The sequence below is a fragment of the Triturus cristatus genome, chromosome 4_2 (genome assembly GCF_964204655.1).
Source record: "Triturus cristatus chromosome 4_2, aTriCri1.1, whole genome shotgun sequence".
Classification (NCBI taxonomy): domain Eukaryota; kingdom Metazoa; phylum Chordata; class Amphibia; order Caudata; family Salamandridae; genus Triturus; species Triturus cristatus.
In genome coordinates, this window is record NC_140586.1 from 137,049,665 (window position 1) to 137,065,387 (window position 15,723).

Here is a 15,723-nt window from a genome sequence, read left to right on the forward strand (position 1 = left end):
CAGTGAAAGGCTGAGTCGTTCTAGGCTGAAGTACTTTTCCACACCGTAATAAAATGTTTTTTTCACAGATTCTGACGCTTGTTTTTCTTTATGGAACCACTGATAATCAGATACATTACTAGAAGAACCCCTGGGAGATTTTCTCTGGCCTACAACCACCACTTATGATGTGGCAATGACTAACTGAGCTGGATGACTAATTCAGCCACAGATCCGTAAAAGACAAGTTTCAGTGATAAAAAGTAGAAGTAAGGTTTTCGAAACACAATCAGGGGAATTTTTTGAATGTTGGGTTTTCTACTCACAAGTGAGACTTTTGAACTCCACACATGAACTGCTTTGGCCTGGAAATCCTTCATGAGCCTTAACATGCTGTAGAGTAGACTGTTAAAAAGCATTACGCAAACTGGATTGTTGTGTCTGGCTGTCGCTGAGCACCACTACCGTGAACACAAGAGTCTAAATCTGGATATTCTGTTAAAAAGAAAAGTTGTTTCCCACTGTTTCTGTGCTATACATGAATTCCTTTTCTGAGAGCCTTTCATCACTGCACTGGCTCTCTGCTCTGATGGAAAGCACAGAGAACAGCTTCAGGCAGGGAGGGGAAGGGAAAGTACAGTGGGTGTTGAGCTTGGATGGGGGTAGGAAGGAGAGGCCATGTTCTGTGTGTCTCTCCAATGGATCCCCTGCCCCTAGGAAGCAGCTGAAAGCAGGGTTAGATGATTTCCAGGGACACACATAACATAAACTTATAGATGTGTGAATAATGGAGATTTATTTTCACGTCAGCGTTCTTGAATTTGAATTTGAATGCAGATTTGTAAAGCGCATAGCTACCCTAGGGCGTCCCAGCACTGACAGTCAACCAGTAGCTTCGGGGGGGGGGGGGGGGGGGGAGAGTAGTAGTGATGGGTTATGGGAAGAGCCACGTTTTTAGTTGCCTACGAAAGGCAAGTAGGTTGTGTTCTCTTCGAATGGAGAGTGGGAGGGAGTTCCACAGCTTTGGAGCATTGTAAGAAGACAGTCGTCCCCCAGAACGGGTCTTTCTTATTCTGGGGACGCTGGCCAGGGATAGGGAGTCTGATCTGAGTTGTCTGTTCGAATGATGCGATTTGACGAGAGATCTCAGAATCGGCGGTTCTGAATCCCACCAAAGACAACTCGAGCTTCACTCTTGACTATTTGATATCACGCAGAACCCCCCAATGAAAAACATCCCCGTTGATTGACTGTTACCCATCTGTAACTCTATATGTTTCTTGGAGCTTGTCTGGCAGGTGCTAATTGGTACTTGTTTATATACCGCACAAGGGTGAAGCCTTTAACCGACATTTCAGGACGGAAACCTGTGAATCACAATTTCAGCACACATGGGTGCTCAACCCTGCATGTATCTAACTGGTTTAATACGTGTTTTCTTCTAAATAGTTCTTATTTTTATAGCTGAAGAACCTAATGTTTCTTGATGCTGTAATTGAGTCTGAGTATAGATTCATACAGAGAGTTTTCAAAGCGTACGCCAATTAGAAATGAACTTAGATCAAGAGGCAGTGAATGCCAAAGTGGCTGAGAGCGGGTGGAAAAGACGCAACCATGCATGTGGGCTCTCTAAGGAAATTCAGTAGCCTGGTAGAATCTGAAGCCAGTGAACAAGGAGCGACAAATCCAGCATCATCCGCCCTTAGAAGTCCTAATGGCTATAGGGCTCAATGGACAATGATATACTGCCCCGCGTTCCAACAGTGGTGGAAACTTCAGGAGCTATGAATACCCAGGGACATACCCTACTGTAATTAGTAATTCAGCCGCACTCATCCCAGGTCAGTTTTACCCCTGAATTACCATCTCCGGAGGGTAGAAGGAAAGGGAAAATGTGGTGTGTTTTTTACTCCATTGGAAAACCACGCCCCCAAACACCCCCCCCCCAACCCCCCTCACTGTGGGGACATTAGTGACGGGAAAACTGTGGAATGCAAATTGACCGTACAATTCAGAATATCAAGTGCAAACAGGATCACACTCGATCGCAGTATTCATGCGGCACCCAGAATAAGGCGGGCAGTGTCCTAACTCTCTGCTGCGCATTCAAGCTGCGGAGGCTTCTGTGTACATTTCTTCTTGGAGCTTCTGAGCTTTTCTATATAAAGCGGAGATGCATCCCAGGCCTATCCTCCTGAACTCCCTTAGTGTGACATTTCCGACACAGGAATATGTGCTGCACCTGCCCTTTTTCATTTTTCATTTATGCTAAGACCAAGGACCGGTGTCTTATTCATTTATGCTAAGAGCAAAGGCATGTGTCTTTTACATTTATGCTAAGACCAAGGACCGGTTTCTTTTTCATTTATGCTAACACCAAGGACCGGTGTTTTTTCATATGCTAAGACCAAAGACCTGTGTCTTATTCATTTATGCTAAGACCAAGGACCGATGTTTTTTTCATTTATACTAAGACCAAGGACAGGTGTTTTTTCATTTATGCTAAGAGCAAAGATCTGTGTCTTTTACATTTAAGACCAAGGACCGATGTTTTTTTCATTTATACTAAGACCAAGGACAGGTGTTTTTTCATTTATGCTAAGAGCAAAGATCTGTGTCTTTTACATTTATGCTAAGACCAAGGACCGGTTTCTTTTTTATTTATGCTAAGACCAAGGACCGATGTTTTTTCATTTATGCTAAGAGCAAAGGCCTGTATCTTTTTCATTTATGCTAAGACCAAGGACCGGTGTTTTTTCATTTATGCTAAGACCAAAGGCCTGTGTCTTATTCATTTATGCTAAGACCAAGGACCGGTTTCTTTTTCATTTATGCTAAGACCAAGGGCCGGTGTTTTTTCATTTATGCTAAGAGCAAAGGCCTGTGTCTTATTCATTGATGCTAAGTCCAAGGACTGGTGTTTTTTCATTTATGCTAAGACCAAGGACCGGTGTTTTCTTCATTTATGCTAAGACCAAAGGCCTGTGTCTTATTCATTTATGCTCAGACCAAAGGCCTGTGTCTTATTCATTTATGCTAAGACCAAGGACCGGTGTTTTTTCATTTATGCTAAGAGCAAAGGCCTGTGTCTTTTTCATTTATGCTAAGACCAAGGACCGGTTTCTTTTTCATTTATGCTACCACCAAGGACTGGTTTCTTTTTCATTTATTCTAAGACCAAGGACAGGTGTTTTTTTCATTTATGCTAAGAGCAAAGATCTGTGTCTTATTAATTTATGCTAAGGCCAAAGGCCGGTGTCTTTTTCATTTATTCTAAGACCAAGGACCGGTGTTTTTTTCATTTATACTAAGACCAAGGACAGGTGTTTTTTCATTTATGCTAAGAGCAAAGATCTGTGTCTTTTTCATTTATGCTAAGACCAAGGACCGGTTTCTTTTTCATTTATGCTAAGACCAAGGACCGGTGTTTTTTTCACTTATGCTAAGACCAGAGACCTGTGTCTTATTCATTTATGCCAAGACCAAGGACCAGTGTTTTTTCATTTATGCTAAGACCAAAGGCCTGTGTATTCTTCATTTATGCTAAGACCAAAGGCCTGTGTCTCCTTCATTTATGCTAAGACCAAGGAGCGGTGTCGTTTTTATTTATGCTAAGACCAAGGACCAGTGTTTTTTCATTTATGCTAAGAGCAAAGACCGGTGTTTTTTCATTTATGCTAAGAGCAAACACCTGTGTCTTATTAATTTATGCTAAGACCAAAGGCCTGTGTCTTTTTCATTTATGCTAAGACCAAGGACCGGTGTCTTTTCATTTATGCTAAGGCCTGTGTCTTTTTCATTCATGCTAAGACCAAGGACTGGTGTCTTTTTCATTTTGCTAAGAGCAAAGACCTGTGTTTTTTTCATTTATGCTAAGAGCAAAGACCTGTGTCTTATTTATGTATGCTAAGACCAAAGGTCTGTGTCTTTTTCATTTATGCTAAGACCAAGGACCGGTGTTTTTTTATTTATGCTAAGAGCAAAGACCAATGTTTTTTCAATTATGCTAAGAGCAAAGACCTGTGTCTTATTAGTTTATGCTAAGACCGAAGGCCAGTGTCTTTTTCATTTATGCTAAGACCAAGGACTGGAATCTTTTTCTGGATCAAGGTCCCATAGGTGTTTTTATATGTTTATTTCCAGATTTCAGTGAGAGAGAGGGTGTTGTAAAACCAATCGTGGTATTTTTAAAAAGGAGCAAATCAAAATACCTAATATGAGTCCAATCTAAAATATAGCACCCTAAAATCCTCTCCAAAACCTTGGTCAAAAAATATACTGGGTCTACAGTAGTTTATCATAGTCCGAAAAAATGACGAAACTATCTACAATTCCATAAAACAAATAGAAATGCCACTTTTCTGTACTAGGAACATTTGGCTTAAGTGGTGTGGATGAAATTTTGTTTTTAAAAAGGAAACATGTTACAAAAAGGTTCAACAAATTTTTTTCTTGACTCCTCCCCCTCACGGTCCCATCCCGGATAGGTGAACTCTAGGCTGAATTGATGCACAATATAGGACCTAACCAGAGATCACATTATAGTGTGAAAGGCAGGAAGGGATAAATGGACATCACAGAATACAGATGCTGAATAGGGGTTCATTCGTTGATGGCTTGCTGTGATAGATCTTAATGGTTTTGTATATTTGGTCGTTTATGCATGTATTTATGGACACATATAACAGATGTGTGTATGTGTGCGTACCGCCGTTCCAGTTTACCTCAGTCAGTTAACATGTGAGAACATGAAACAAATTGGTCCTATTGCCCTGCCTTTGAAGAGCAATCCACAATGAGATGTCCTGCTTATGGCACAACGTTCACTGGTGCAAAATACAGAACAAGCAATACCCTACTGTCTTAGCCAAAATGATTTGTATAAAACATAGTGAGAGCAGGAAGGGAAGAGACGTGGAGGGGATGTTTGGAGTTGAGGGGAGTTTTCTAATGTGCAAAATAAAGAGCAACAATTTGGGAAGTTGAGGTTTAGAAATTGTTTGTACAGCATCTGGACTGCAAGAGATAGAAGTGATGCGGTGAACTTTTAATGTCGGTTTAAGCTGCAGATAGAGACTGCGAGCAGCCTACCATCACAGCACCTATGTTAGAAGGTAGGACTTGGGGGAGTATGCCTGTTTTTCCCCTTTATTTGTGTTTGATAATAGCATCCTTAATTTAAAAATCTGTGAATATTCTAAATTGTTGCTGAATTATGTTGTTTCATTATTATAATGTGTTATATCCTTCGAATTGACATGATAAGCAAGATTGTTTTTGGAACCCTAGAGCTTCTGATCGGAATATAATATTTCAGAAACAGGATGTGAAAAACATCATTGTTACGTAAAAATTCAATTTTGGAAGGCGTCTTGAAAATGCTGATGAAAATATGATGGAAACTAGAAACAGTTACCAGCTAGGAAACTCAAAGAAAGAGAGTAGAAACGTTTGGCTAAGAAACTAATATTGCACTGAAGTTCATTAATAGTAATAGAACCTTATAGAAAGAAAAATGCAAATAGTAATTCCCAGTATACCAGACAAAAAAGCTACAAATCTTCTCAAATCTAACCTGCATGAAGGAAAGCAGAAATGGGTTTCTAAAATTAGGAGGGCAAAAAGAAAGCTTTCTAACTCAATAAGAATTAAAAGAAGTTCCAGTCCTAAAATAATTACAAATTCCAGATTCTATTGATGGAGAATTGCATTGTGTTTTACAATAGCTAATAAGAGATTGTTTTTAAAGAAAAAGTATATGGAAACAGATCTCATGCTTAACCAAATTTTCCCCTGATAGTAGAACCTGGAGGTGGAGCTATGAAGCATACGTTATGAGCTTTGGTAAACCAAAGTGCTAAAGGCCATATTAAGTTTAGACAATGACTGTTCCGTTCTGAGTGAGTGAGTGAGTGAGTGAGTGAAATATGTGAGTGCCCTATATGGCACCCGGTGAGAGGTGTATGAGTATGATAATGTGATATACCCAAGCTTATCCAAAAGGCTAATCATAGGGCCACAAAGAGATAAAATGTTGGAAAATGATATGCAAAATATACACATGTCCCAGATACACTCAGAAGCAGGAATGCATGATAAAGTTTAAATCTGAAACCATTATTTGTAAAATCATGTGGCATCTGCAAATTGTAACCTAATTGAAGAACAAACAACTGAAGAACACAACCAAACCACACATCCAAAACCACCCAAAGCAGAGGCACTGATTCTACGATCGACTGCTGAGGCCAACAAACTAATTATGTAGCAAGCCCAACAGTTTGAGATAATATCAGGCTTATTATAATAAAGAGGGGTTAAATGATATCAATAACGAAACAAAAGTATTTTTGATACATGATACAAGCAGATGTGGCATAATTTATGTTTCTGCTTCCCCTCTCCATCTACTTTATCTATCTCACTATATCATTCTCTTAACCTCATTATTTTTCAACTGTCTCCTGTCCCCCTCCCCCGTTATCCCTATTTCTTCCGCTCAGCCGCAGGTCTCTGTCTAGCCCTGCGAGTGTACACATAGAAAGAGGAGAGGAGTGACAAGGCACAGGATGAGAATTACAACAAAAATATACAATTTCACCCAATATAGTAGAAATCCATGGAGCAGTGCTTTCATTTTCACAGTTCTAGTGAGAAGGCTAGTTGTAAAAAGGGATTTATTTGTGATTACGAATATCCGGCAATTGAACACTAAATACATTTGTTAAATTGTGATACTAAGCACTAAAGATTTACTGAGTTGCCCTTATTTGTTGCGAAACAAAAAAATATATTGAAATGCAAAAAGAAGTAGCTCTACCAATGCTTGTTCAAGCTTTCTTTGGTACTATTTGAAGGGAGAATGCTGAGCAGCTTAAGATTTCCGCTGTTTTTCCGTTTTCTCATTTCTGGAAGTCTATAATATAATTCTATATTATTTGGCATCATGAGTAAACATTCAATGTATTTCTGAAGGGGGGGGGGGGCAAAGTAGTTTTTGCTGGAGTCCACAAAAAGTCTTACGAGGGCACGGAACCTAGGATCATAAAATCTCCTATAGTTTTAAACCTGTTTCAGTTATCTTGACATGCTTGTGTTTTTCTTTCTGGGTTAGTTTATCCTTCTCGAAGTCCAAAGGCATGGTTCGATGGGGACACCAAAAAGGTAGTTTCATGACTGCCTTCTTCCCTTTCAACAGTATATGGAGATGTCACATTAGTGGCTAGAGCAGATACATATCATAAACTGAATTAAAGCTCTTCTCCTGATCATTGGCTTAAGGTGGTACAAAGATATTCTTGTGTGAGCAATTCTGCAGGCATATAAATTGTTTAATTTCTCTAGATGCAAAATCCATTTCCATAATCTCTTTGGGTACATCTTCCATGAAGATTTCCCCTGCCACTCTCCCCTCTTGCTCATGCCCTTGCCAGTCTCACCTCACTCTTATCTGCATGAGCAGCAAGTCCTTATTTGCTAAATCACAATCTAGCTGATTTATGGAAAAGTTACGAAACATAGCTCAGAGAATAATCTAGCAGAGTGGCTTCTTTATGCTTTGCACATTTAAGTGATTGTTTTTATGCATCACCAATCTACAACAAATGTCTGAGCATTCCTTGATGAATGATAAATTGGTCTACATGACAGCTCAATCATGTGGTCTCCCTGACTACTGGCTTGATCGCAGCAAAAAGTTCAATATGCCCTTCGGTACGGGGACCACCTATTGAATAAAAAAAGACCTTCTGCTCCCACCAAAGTCTCCCTAGGCTCCCCTTTATGCACAAGACAAGTTCAAAATCCACAAATGCTGGGCATGAGCAGGCCAGCTCTGCCTTATGATTTTAATTGGGACTTATGCTCCTCTTAGATGAGCGTCCTCAGTCACCCACAAGCTTGTCCATGTACAGATTCGTTCCCAAAAAACAGAAGTTTCTCTGAGGTCATTCCCGAGCTCTCGAAGTAACTAACGTTTAGCATCAACCCCCTTCATCTTATCTTTTTCCCTACTTCTATACTCCTCCAATTTCTTTTTTCTACCACATATGATGCTTCTAGACAATCTTTCGTTGGTGGGGTGTGCTTATAAATCCAATGAATACATTTGTGAATAAACATGATAGCTTTTGGGCAGCCAACACTTCCAACAAACTTGACCTGAAGTCACTGGAGTGCTATCTAGTCACAACAATGTTAATGGGTCTCATATAGAAACAAAATTGTAAAAGTACATTCAGAGGTTTCCTGTTACTCTTGAATGTACTTTTATACTTTTTAGGATATCACAAAACATTTCAACTGTGCACCTAAGACGTGCACACAGTCACAGGTTTCCAGGTATACTTCTGCGGAAGTCTATGCATCCACATGTGTGCATTTAATTAGCAAACTGAATCTTTGACATTGATCATAAGTGTTTATTACTACCTAAGAACCCACTTTAACCAACCTCATAAGAACACAATCTAGAGTTGGAACCCACAAGTTTGTTTGAAGCAGATGCATAACTCAACATGCTATTTAACCATAAATATAACTATGGACCCGCATCAGCACAAAGATCCCAGCAACAATAACATCAAGCCAAGATGGTGGACGCACCTTAACCCGAGCAGCAACCCTGAAGCATCCTGCTCACGCTACTTGTTGACAGGTTGATTCTGTACCTCATTCTGTTCTCCCTGAGGTGGGGGGCAGGTGAGGTGATCCCGCCTGGAATTGCACACTTCTACACGCTAGCAGTAGTATAGGCCACATGGACAGGAAGCAGGCAGCACCAGTGTACTACAGGATGCTGCGACCAGTGCGACTCTGCTGAGCCCGCAACAATGACATGCTATCCCAATTGGCTCTCCTGCATGGGGCACAATGCATTCGTGCTTCCGGAGCAGGCATTTTGTGGGTGGCAGAGCAAAAGAGGGGACAGCTTCAGCAGTTATGCAATAGAGATTAAGACAGTGTGTAATTGGCTGCCATTGGATGGCCCTTCTCTCCCTGAACGTGGAGGGAGCCTCCCAGGGGGCCTTCGGTGGAGAGAGGAGGTGAAAACGTGAAAGCGCGATGCCTTTGAAAGCTGGGGGGTACCCAGACTGGGGTACTCCTGTGTTATTTGAAAAGTGCCTGCTCTTACTGTCCCCATCAACAAGATAAAGAGTGGTGGCTGGCCATGGGGGATACGCGGGCTAGCCCATTTTATTGGGAGTGCTGTGGCTGGAGAAGTCATGAAGAGAATATTTAGGAAAGAGGCAGGGGGAGGAAGACCTTCCCAGGTGTGACTGATTTTCTTCATCTAAACCCCCACTCACACACCTCCTGGCAAAGGGGTACCTAGGACAAAGACTTGTGGTTAAATATTAGCCTTTCAGCAAGGGCAATTAACTGACAGGTACCCTGTGGTTGGGGAACTGACTCCTCAGTCCCAGACTTGAGCACTCACTGATTCCCCGTGGGGCACAGAATGCAGGAACAACTAGAGCACCAAACCGGTGTCCGCCACTCAGACCTTATTGTAGTCAACCCTTTTGTTCCCCCTCGCCCCCAGAGGGCCCAATGGATGCAATTCCTGAACCCTGGTGGGACAGATCCTGGGGATATTGGCTTGTGGAACCCATCCAGCCCAGCATCAAACATATCACACCATGGAGAAAAGGCACTAGGCAACACAGTGGTAAAAGACAAGACAGGGCACACCCCCAATCAGGAAAAAATTGATAAATACAGACACTGTTGTTCCAGGTTGAGGAGCCCAGCCCAAAGCTCTTCCTTGAGATAATTCCGCAGATCATCTCTCACACTGCTTTGTAATAGAACAAGTACACCGGGCTACCTCCCAGAGGCCTCCACATGGAACACAACCTAGGATAGCACAGTTTTTAAATTACAGAGATAAGGACAAGGTATTTAGGGTGGCGAGAGGGCTAGATGAGTATGAATCCCAGGGCATCCTAAGTTTTCAGGACTCTATGAATGGTGCAGTAACAGTTCAGGGTGCCTACCACATGCTGCAATACCCTGCCAGTTCAAGACTTTCTTCATTGGCACCCTAGAGGCAGCCCAAGGCTGGGCAGAAAAGCGGCCTGATTTTGATGGAACAGTCTTTTTGACTCAGTCCAGATACCACAGAAACCTCAACCATAGATGGCACAGGGAAACTAAAGATGCATTGGATACCTGGACCTGGGTAGGCCAGGGAATCACTGCACAGATGGCAGCTACTTGCATTCCCATCAACAAGCCCAGATCCCTTACATTGAACTGTAGCTGGAACTTTGTTGCAACACTGGGTCAAACAAGAGAGGCAATCAGACACTGCAGAGTCCAACACCAATCTAATAAGACCTGGCAATATGAAAAAAAGAACATCCCAGGTAGCCTTCACTGGGGCCATTTCAATAGTGAATGAGGCAAGGTTGGAGGCTCTGACCTACATAAAAAAAGACAAGACTTTAATGAAGGAGCTTTACACGCTTCTCCCCTGCAGGATTAGCTGTTCCAGTTACTCTGATGGAAGATCCGTTTCTGATGCGGACAGGGCCTTCACGTTTTGCAGGGGCCCATCAAGGAGCAGACTTGACTATTTAATGCAGTCCCTTAGATTTTGGTGCTGGATGGTCGACTTTTGTTTAATTAAAAGATCAGATAGACAATAATAATTTGAATTTAACATTGAAAGAGGGGTTATTAGATGTGTCCGAGTTGGCCAGTGGATATGAGAATGTTATTGATGGAAATTCCAAGAGGGTTCTCAAGTGGCCGAAACTATGCTCTTTCCCAGAGTCTCACTTTAATATATGATCGCTTTGTTTCAGCTCTTTCTCCCTATGAGGATGATTCTTTGTATGCAATCCCTATTGTTGACAACCATGGTCATCTTTTTGATTATCTAAGACACTTTTTTGAGGTCGAAGTGGGAGCTAGCGCTTTCAGTGAGCTCTTTCTAAGTCTTCTCCTTGGATTACATGGGAATGCAGACAGGCAAAAACTTTCTTGTTAAGCACTATAAAGCCCTTGGGCCCTACATGGATCCATGAGTGCCGATGATACTAACTGGCAGGACTTACTCAAAGCCCTCCGAAGGAACGATATATCTTCGTTCTGGCAAATAATCACCCTTGGTAGTCTTGAAGGTCGCACTCCAACCGTCCACCATATTCAACAGCAGGCATGGGTTCAGCACTTTTCTAACCTTTATTCTACTTTTCCCTCTGACAATATGTCTTGTGTTTTCAATCCATGCACCACGGCTAATAGTAGCCTTGCTGTGCCTGACCAGTAGTTTTTTCTCACTGAATGATACCAGAGAAGCAATAATGTTCGTGAAGCCTGGTAAAGCTCCAAGCCTCAATTTAATTTCGGGAGACCTGTACAGCTCAGACATAGAAATGTAGTGCCTGTACATTAAAATTCTGTCTAATCATGTAATGTCTGTTGCTCCCTGTTAGAAATGGGATTTCTGGCTGGCTAAGGCTTGCGCCAAAGTCAGGCAGAAACCACCACTCTGGTCAGGGCAAGGAAGTTACACGCCAAAGATAACCCCTGCTCACCCCCTTGGTAGCTTGGCACGAGCAGACAGGCTTATCCCTGAGGCGATGTGTAAAGCGTTTGCGCGCGCACCCAGCAACAACACCCAAGGCCCACCACAAAGGAAACTCCACACAAGGTATTATATAAAAATAACCTTTGTATTATACACAACACATTAGATAAAAACACACACTTTACAATGTGCCAACAGGCACGGGCAGAATTTACAAGGGATTATATATACAGGGGACAGGGCCACATGGACCACTGTCAGGAATTAGCACTTTGTAGGAATAGCACTTAGAACGTAGGAATAATATTTGAGAACATAGCACACAATCACTGTAGCACTAAAAATAGAACATGTAGCACACAACCAGTAACTACTGGTATCAGAACGTACCACCTACGCAACCCTAACCACCTTTAGGAATACCACGCAGGGAACTAGGACCTCACTAGTACCACCTGTACTAAGGAGAAAACAACCACCTAAGTATCACTCTACCTGTAGGGGTCTAAGCACATAAACACAGGATGCATAAAATACATTTAGAGGTGTAAACACAATTCAGGACAGAAAATATCATGAAGGCATTGCGCAGGCGCAAAAAGTACATGTATGAAAATCACCAAGTGCCCTAGGGGAGGGCACAACACAAGATAACTGTCCGCAGGCCAACTGGCCTCTCCGGATGCAGAAATACCCAATATACAAGAATGTCAGGGCGCGACTGCGCAGGCTGCGCAAGCCCGGCGCACAAGGCACAACCTAAACGTTGCAGCTGCCCACGAAGTGCTGGGCAGCTGGGAAACGGAGCGTGGGCACCACTGTGCCCTTTGAACACAATCACAGTCACGTGGGGCCCCTTGGGGCTCTAACAAAACTCTGGTGGCCCCCTGAGCCTCGCAGGCTCTAATCAATGAATGCCCCCTGAGCCTCGCAGGCTCTAATCAATGAATGCCCCCTGAGCCTCGCAGGCTCTAATCAATAAATGCCCCCTGAGCCTTGGAGTCCCTTTGGACTCTTAAAATAATGCGCCCCGTTCGTTGGAGCCTTCACGGCTCTTTAACAAAATGCCTCGTTGGAGCGCACTAGCGCTCGGAACCAACCAATGCCCCCGGGGTTGGAGCCTTCACAGGGCTCTGAATCATGAGCACTAACCACGTGGGGGCGGCCCACTGCCTTCCGGGGCCGCCCGATACCTGTAGTGCCTTGGTGCCTGTCTCAGGCACCACAGAAATGCCCCTGCGACGTTGGAGACCCAGCGCGAGGCGGGGAGAGGAACCCACGGGGACGGCCGCACTCACCGTGTGTTTACGAGGCGGCGTCTCCTTCCTCGGGTGTCTCCTCCGCGGCGCGGGCCTCCCTTTACCCGGGCCCCCTCCTGGGACCCGGGACTCGGATCGGAGACGGCCGCTCCGGACTCCTTGCTTCTTCTTCCTCGTCCGGTGGTAGGAGCGCGGGGTAGGCTCCCGTCCGCTTCCTATTCAAGTCCCGCCCCCGTCCCAACGAAGGCTGCCTGACTTCCGGCTGAAGCCCGGCTGCGGCGGTGATTCTTACAGCGGCAACGAGGAGTAGGCTCCCTCGCGATCGGAAATATACGGCGGGGTGGGCACCCGCCGGGGGATTTAAGACAAATAAGCGGGGTGGCACCCGCCAACGGCCACTGCAAGGTCCCTGGCAGGGTGGGCACCTGCCAGGGGACGTCAGAATCGGCAAAGACGGGGCAAACGCCGGGTGGGCACCGGCTTTCAGCAATAAAGCGCTCCGAGCGCTGAAGGCAAATAAAAGCGCTTCCAGGCACTTGAAGGACACAAATAAAGCGCTCCCAGCGCTTAGGCAGATCCAAACGCTGTGGGGGAAAGAAAAGCGCTTCCAGGCGCTTAGGGATGCAAATAAAGCGTTCCCAGCGCTTTAAGAAGGATAACAACAAAGTCCAGCAAAGGTCTCCCCTGCACACAGCAAGGCAGGGGTGGGGGCAAGGCTGGACCCAGAGCCAGCTCACTGGGCCTCCAGGCAGGGAGGTAGTCCAAGTGGCGGTCCTCTGGTCCAGCAGCAGCAGCAGCCCCCCTCAGGCAGGATCCTGGCAAAGAACAGTTTCTGTGGGGACACAGCCCCATTTTTATACAGGCAAACCCTTTGTTCTGGGTTCAGGGTGAGGGGGAAAACCAGTCGCAGCTGGTTGGGGAGCACCCTTGATGTGCTCAGCCCCTCACTCTATTCACTGGAAGGGCTAGGGTCGTCAGTCGCACCACAGGGGGCGGGGCCAGCATTGTGTTTGGAAAACCCTGTCCTATTCAGGACCCAGGTGGACTCCTCCCACCCATCTAGCTGCTGATCTCCCCATTCACCACTGGGTGACTCATCCTGACACTGGGGAATCCCTAGCCCGTCACATGACATGACCAGCCAATCACGCGACAGACACACTGCACACAGAAGTGCCCACTTCTAGAAGTGGCACTTCCACACTAGGTACATACACGCCACACACATCATCGCGCAGCATTCACTCCCACGAGTCCGCACATACCAAACTCGGGCCTGCACACCCCACGCATCAGGAACTACTAGGGACACATACATTCCCCATGCATTCCTATGGGAGGGCAGGCCTATCTCACCACATGCACTCAGAGCACGCACGCACTTTACCCTGGGACACAGGGAAAGTGCGCAGAAACCAAACAATCACCACACCAAGTCACCAGTAAAAATCACAAAAGTTCAGGGGTGAACCTGCCAGAAGGGCCAAGTCCAACACAACCCCCTTCCAGCCAAAACGCAGGGCAGCCCAATCACCACCGTGATGGACTTCCCTGCTTGGGGCGATAGAACACGGACGCGGGCCCGCAACTGCAGGGACACCCTCCGGTTCTACGCCACGGCGAACCCATGGAATTCTTTCTAACACCACTGTCTGGACCAACTGGGCTACCCCACTGGTACTCCCAAGTTGTCCGCGGCCAAGACCAGGCCCTAGGCCACCCAGGTGCCACTGGTCTTTGCCTAACCACAGAGTGGGGGGTAGTAACCCCTGGCACATAGCGGCCATTCTCCACTCTTCCTCTCTGAAAGACAGGACTAGACTGCCACTGGTTCTCCAGCCTAGGGTCTACACCCTCAGGCGGACCAGGAGTCTCAGGGAAGGCTCTCCTCCCCCTACCTCTTCTCCTAGGGTTCCTCCTCCTCTGGCGAGGGGGTACACCTAGAACGCCATTCCAACCCAGGGTTTAACCCCTCAGGTTGTACCGGGGGCAGAGGTGGGCTCTCCCACCCTCTGCACCCCCTTCCAGAACCCTGCTCCCTACCAACTGGGGCGGTACCTCTGGAAGAAGAACTGGTCGGGACGCTGATTACAGACGTCCCACCCTTCAGGTCAGGCTGATCCCGAACCTGGCCTTCCAACCTCCGGCCTAGAACCTTTGGTGGAATAATTGCCTGGCACTCCAGGACTTCTGGGGATCTCCACTCCATCCCCCTGAGGCTATCAAATGACACGTATGTCGAGCGACTGTCTGTCTGGCGCTGATCTCCCGTCCCCTGTCCACCTGACAGTGCGCGGAGATCCCCCAGAACAGAAGTGGTGTCACCCTGGTCACTACACGGGAACCTAGCCCAACTGGGAAGTCCCTGACCCACCGGCTCTTCCACTGGGGAACTCATCCCCCAATCACTCACGCTGGACTCCTGTACCCTCCCTACCGGAGCGGTACCGCCAGACTCCAGAACCACAGGAGCCCTGGTTACAGGTGCCCCAGGTCCTCCACTCACTAAGAGATCTTCCTCAAGTGGACTAACAGGACAGCCTAGGTCCCCAACTTGGTGTTCCCTCATGAAACCATCCAAGTCCTGAGGCAGGGTTTCGGGCGTCTGGGGACCCTCGGTCACCCCCTCACTCCTGCTCCACTGAGCCAGGCAGCGAGCCCCTACACCCTCCTCGCTATCCTGGGACCTAGCTGGGCTACACTGAGCCTCCTCCACCACGCTGGGCTGGAGGATCTCTGACCCACTATTGTTGGAATCACTCACTAATGACACTAGAGAACCTCTGGCCCTTTCCCAGCGCTCTGCTTCCTCTGCAAGTTTCCATGGACAAAAAGAGTTATACCTCAACAGGTGTTGGCGCAACCCTGGAGAACAACTACTGAGCATCTGCTCCTTGATAATCATATTTAGTACTCCATCCAAATCCTGCTCCGGGTTAAACACCA

The 15,723-nt window shown here is 45.8% G+C and overlaps 1 protein-coding gene across 7 annotated transcripts in view; it reads left to right on the forward strand.

The window, feature by feature from the left end:
- AGAP2 (ArfGAP with GTPase domain, ankyrin repeat and PH domain 2) overlaps nt 1-15,723 on the forward strand; it is an 897,926-nt gene that overhangs the window by 492,789 nt on the left and 389,414 nt on the right. The window lies entirely within an intron of this gene.